The sequence below is a fragment of the Drosophila simulans genome, chromosome 2L (assembly GCF_016746395.2).
Source record: "Drosophila simulans strain w501 chromosome 2L, Prin_Dsim_3.1, whole genome shotgun sequence".
NCBI lineage: Eukaryota > Metazoa > Arthropoda > Insecta > Diptera > Drosophilidae > Drosophila > Drosophila simulans.
The window spans coordinates 19,899,982-19,906,246 of NC_052520.2; positions in this window are offsets into that span (position 1 = coordinate 19,899,982).

Here is a 6,265-nt window from a genome sequence, read left to right on the forward strand (position 1 = left end):
CCATTCCCCATTTCGCCGTGGACTACGCTGTGGGAGAGTATATGGCAAATAAAGCTATTGGAATGTTTATAAACACACAAAAATTTTAGCACGACTTCATTTTTCAAATTCCAAGTTTACCATCGTCACCACCACCACCACCAGCAGCACCACCATCCAGCCAATCCCTTGGCAAGATGGCCAAAGCCAGGGAAGAGGGCAAGTACAGAGTCGTAGAAAAAATTTGCCGTCGAGAAGTCAGGAGCAGAGCCAAGTCGTCGCTGGCAGGTGTTGCATTGAATTAATGGTGCAAATGGCATTTCTATTGCCTGCGAAATTGAGTTGCAATAAATATTTATGCAGTAAAGTGAAAAATTGGCAAAGCAGGAGACAGCCAAAAGGAGCAAAACCCTTCCATGAGTGCGTGTGTCTAAGTATGAAATCAAAGTTGGCCGTCCAGGCGCCGGGTAGAATGAATATTCCCCATTATTTAACTTCATTTTTCAATCGCCTGGCGTCCCCCTTTCGACTCCGGTGGGGTTTTTGTTTGGGTCTGCGTCCTACGACGCATAATTTCGAATGCGATGCATATGGCCCGAAGGTCTATTAATATTCATATATCGAGGCCCTGCCAAAAGTCGACCAATCAAATGCAGCAGGCGCCAAGTGCAAACAAAGTCCGTGTTGGTGGCAGGCAAACAAATGTGGGATTGGTAATAAATGGCAGATTTAACCTCGAGGAATGTTCGAGTGAAGTTCAACTGGTCTGGTCTAAAGGGGAATCAAATTGTTGGCAAGATGCGACCACTTAATTAATAACTGAAAAGCTTAGAACAACATCAATGTATTAACTAATTGGTAAAATACGATATAATCGCTCTGTTCTTTCTTTGTGATTTTCATATTTAACTCTATTTGGGTAATATTTTAAGCATAGTATTAAAGAAACCTTGTGTCATAGGTATTATTTTCCTAGTTCCACCATCGTTGCTCATTAGCGGAGAAATCTCAATAGATATGGCCCAACCGATTCTACAGTTTGTGTCCGTATTTTGCATATGATTGACAGGGAAGAATCGGGGAATCCGCAAAATGGGAACCTCTTTTCCCTTTCTGCGAAGTTTGACCAAGTTGGATTCGCTCTTACTGTCGACAGCGTAGGCAACGATGTCGTTACCATTTTGTCTGGCTTAACGATGGAAAAAATCTGTCAATTACAAGCAAGGAAGCGAAAAAGCGTGTCTATCACACAGTCCACTCCGGATCAGTTTGGTTCGACTCAGAAGAGGACGAGACCCGTCTGGTCCGGAAGACGGGGAGAGTAGTTGGAAAATCGGGCAACAAACAAACAAATCCCTCGGAGTGGCAGTGGGAATGGGCCTAAAGTGTAGGCCAAGTGCTCTGGAGATGGTTAGAAGCAGGACTAAAGATGGGGGTTTCCAAGGAGAGCGAGCAATGGCAAAAAGGGATGAAAACAAGACAGTGAACTGACCGCGACAGGTTGCATGTCCAATGTTTCTGACTCTGCTTCTCATCCTTTTATACAACCACCTCTTCTATTTTTCCAATTTTCGTACCCGTTACTTGTAAAGTAAAGGGACATAGTAGATTTATTGGAAGGTATGTAACAGATAATTAGAACTGATCAACATAACCAGCCAAGTAGATCCAGCCATGTCCGTCTGTCCGTCCGCTTGTTCGTTTGTCCGTAACAACTCTGCGATCAAAGGAACTATATATTCTTATTCTCTTACAGAGTAACAGGTATCTGGTAGTCGAGGAACTCTGTCAATTTAATGGAAATTTAACAGAGAGTTTTTGAGTTAGGTGCTATGAAATTCATTAAATAACAACATTATTCTTATTATTTGATGCACTCCAATTAAAAGCAAGTGGAATATATTAAATTAAAGTTATTCAAAATGTTAAATAAAAACTTATACATATTGGATGCCTTTTGTTGTAATAATTTTTAAATGTTTGCTAAAAGTAATTTGGAAAATATATTTTGTTGATCAATTCTTATGCCCCAGTCCCGTCTTTACCCTTTGATTTGATTGTTACCCCTAAGTGGTAACAGCTCGTGGTAATGGCCACGAAAAAGACAATAAAAACAAAAGGATAACGGAAAAGGACCAAAATGGTAAAGCATAGAGCATAGAGGAATAAAGCAATGAGCATGTCGGCAATTTTCCCTTCCAACGGGAATGCACAGACAATCGTTGAACGGAACTGTGCACTATTTTACACTTCTTTTCATTGGCGGAGGAACGAGGACTTGGCAGGCTCGGTTTGTTTCCAGCAAAAGTCTGACAAACCTGTCACGTGATTGCTCAACTGAAACTTGGGCCAACTGGACTCCAGTGCTGGTGGTCAAGGGTGGAGTTGGGATTTTTAAGGGGATCGCAGTTTTACGGAATAAGAGAAATATCTTAGAGATATGTAACATTTTTCCATTGACTAGTGTTATAAATAGTTCGTATGTAAGCGATGTTTGCATAGTGCTGAATAGGTTAAATTTTAAATTGGATACCTTCTAATATCCTTTGCTAAGCCTTGTGGCCGATATAAGCCTTTCTGGCAATAGGGTCCTTGTGTCAGCACCTTAAAGCTACCCCTCTTCAATTTATTCTCCTGCGCTTAGTCAGTGGCTCTTTCGTCGCCGTGGAAGGCGTGTTAACGGGGGGAAAACAAAAATGAAAAGCCAGAGGGAATCCTTTTCGCTCATCCTCCTACGCAATTCAAGGGACGAGCCTGCTGTTCCTATGTCATAGTCATAGCCATGGCGACGATATTTTTCTAGTGGCTGAAGCTTTTAATTGAATTTTCCGCTATTTACGGGCTGAAAGAGACGCTTAAAGGAGGAAAATGGGGGTCTGCAAATAGCTAAGAGAGAGCTGAAAGGTGGCCGTTGGCTCAAAAATATGGTGCTAAAACGTTGAAGAGGAAGAGCTGCCTTGCAAAGAGGAAAATTGCTGGAAATTATTTATCGTATATTGTCCGATTTTTCTTACACCTTAACTAAAGCCGCTGCGTTTTCCTTTATTAACATTCAAATAAAAGAGAAAGTTTGCAAGAATGGTGTGAAAATACTGCAACCTAGACAATCGTTCTATCTAGGTCCTCTTGCTGAGTAATTATGGTAAAAAGTTTAATTTCGCCAAGAACTCAGATGAATTCTTCTGGGGAGGCTGACTATCGAGGGAATGTATTGGGTAACTTAGCCACGGCAGATGAAAATACAAATGTATTTTCGTTTCCGTATCATTAAGGTAGCCAGGCACTTGCCTAATTGCTGCTCAAAATGAAAATTTGTTTGGTATTATGTTTCAGCAGCCCACATTTCCCAAGAGGATCGTATGCTTTTACCTGAAAACACAAAGCTCAATCCAAAGGCAAGGAAAATATCATGGGAAAATGTATTATGGCTTTTGATTACCCGCAAAGCGTCCAAAGCTCTTGAATATTCCAAACTTGACAGTTGTCCATAAAACGTCCACAATCATTGGGGTAAAACAAATACGATAGACTTTAGACCACAAAGCCCGTTTCTCGATTTCATAGCCAGTATGGTCTGGTATAAGCCAATACTTTTCAGTATGCCAGTAACGACTTGGCCATGTCGACTTCATTCTTGACCGAGCAAAACCACTAGCACAGGGATACATTCATATTTATCACTTAATAATAATCAAATCCACTCGATGAGCATATATCTTAATTTCTGGAAATTGGGACCACAAAAGCATGCAGACTTGCCAGGGAAATCTCTGCCGTTTGGCTTTTATTTTCTTTGACTTTGTTCACGGATACCCTTACTAATAGTTTTTAGTTATATGGAATTGGTAAAGCATATAATGCTGTATATGAAAATGTTCCAATAGGAATATACCCCAATCGATTTGGCCCTCTCCAAAGTCACCAGCCTTGCGATTGCAGGAATAATATTTTCGCAGTATGCATCAAGTTTCCTTCCTCTTGAAACACCATATACACTTCAATTGAAAAACTTTGCAGAGAGAAAGCATTTCAGAAAACAAAGCACTTTCACAACGCTTCTGGCCCAGCAAAATTCGGAAGCTTCGTTTACTTGTCTTACATTTATTATTATTTCTGTGGGCTGAGTTATTCCTGGGCGAGTCCTGAACATTTGGTTGTCAACCCGACTGTCGTCGTCTCGTTTGTTTGGTATTGTGCAAGTGCTTGCACTTTGTTTATCAGCCTTGGTGGGACAGTCCCCGTTGCCCAAGTGCTGCAGGATCTCCAGGAGTTGCTTCCTCGTCCTGCTGTGCTGGCTGCTGCAAAAGTACACGTAATTGGGCTAATGGATATTTCGGTACTAACACAATTTTGCTAATAAAGTTCGCAAACACACACACACTAACACACTCCCACAGATGGAAGGCCGATGCCAAACGGGGCGCCAGGCGTCTGCGGCAGCTTCTCCGAAAGTGTGGCGGCATGAGCACGGCAAAGGAAAGGACACCGGACGGCAAGGACACCCGTCTGCAGCAGGACAACATCTGCAGCAGGTTGTCTGCGATTTTTCGCCCAGTCCAGTCTCCTACGGCTGCACACAGCACAGCACAGCACATCAGCTACATTTTTGCCTATATTGGGCCGTAAGTGCGTCTCTATGTTTTTGTTGACAACTCCTTACTGGCCGCACAAACACAGGCGTTTCCACACACACACAGCCACACAAATACCAACACTGGCCGAGAGCCGCACTCTGATTTACATAGCCATGGATGTAGGATGTGTGGGATGTGGGATGTGGGATGCAGTGTCCAGGACGCAGGATGCAGGACGCCGGATGCTCGAAGCCATAGATTTAGTTTTGCAGTCGGGCAACAGAGACTTACAGGCCGGATGAAAAGTAATGGGGGAGCGTGGTCAAGGTGCGTTCTTCGACTATTAATATCGACTATAAATGAATGACCTTTTATATTGAAAGCTTTAATTATCAATTCTATTTGAAATAGTAAATGATGAAGGCTGAGCTCGCTTAGGCTAATCTACACATTACAAATTGAATTCGTATATGTCACTTATGCGTGTTCACCAAAAACCTTTCATTAAATAAAACCTAAATTTATTGCTCAATTAGTTTCGGCATAAAACATATTTGATTGAAATGAATGTTCTCTTTTTTTGATTGTAATACCACATATATTTTACAAAATAAATCATGAAAAGTGCCCAAGTTTATATTTAACGTATGTAATTTAAGTCACGCCAGTAGCTCATTAAATTTATTTTCCGAAAACGCTTGCCACTTTCTAATTGCACTTGCCAATGTGGATTGCAATTCGAGTGTCGTGCAATCAATTGGCAATTGGAAGGGCGAATCATATCGAATTTCAGTGGGCTATACGTAAAATACCCCGTAAATCCACCAGCAGTGTCAACTAGACTTGTAGCCTTCTTGATGGCGTCTGCCGTTTACTTTTCACCACAGACTGTGGCTGGTTACCGCAAGGGGAGGCAACCACTCCTGCCACTCCTGATCCTTCGATCCTGCGATATGGGTAGATGGTGCGTGAGCAGTTTGCACTATGCCCAAGTTTGTTTTGCAGATGAGCGTTGGGTGTTGGTGTGTGTGCGTGTTTGGTTGGAAACGGGGCATGCCCCGCCCCTCTCGTATCTTCAGAGGAAATTTCCAAAAATTTCGATGCCACACACTCACTGTGTGTGGAGGGGGATTGAGGCTGGATTCCGGATGGGCGGTTAGGTGGATAGTTGGCTAGGTGGATGGGTGGATGCATGTCCTTCAGTTGGCTTTGACTCTCGGCTGGTTGGGCTCCTTCAACCACAAACAAAACCCATCCAAGCAGCTAAACTCACACCCCCAAGACCCGGGCACCCAGGCTCGAACTGCTCGTTCTACTCGCTCCCGATTCCATTTCCCATTTTGCAGTAGTTAAACTCAATTATTATGCAAAGTCAACAATGTCTATTTGTGCCACCAAAAAGGTGAAGGCGACTGCCAGGAGAGGAGCTCACTGGAGCTCAACAGCAGGGGAACTGGATGCGGATGCGGATGCGGAATGGGGACTTGAGGTGGGAGAGACTGGTTTTTGGGAGACTGGGGCCGTACACCCATCACGACCAAATGCATTTAAATACATTTTGATTTGCAGTTAAAGTGAAAACTTGAAACGTGTTCAGAGCTACGTGGTGCGGTTATCTTTCTCTCTGTGTGAAGTGGATTTCGCATGGCATCCAGCTCATCCCACAGAGACGCTCACAGATGACAAATAATTTGTGCAGTTTTATTGAAAAT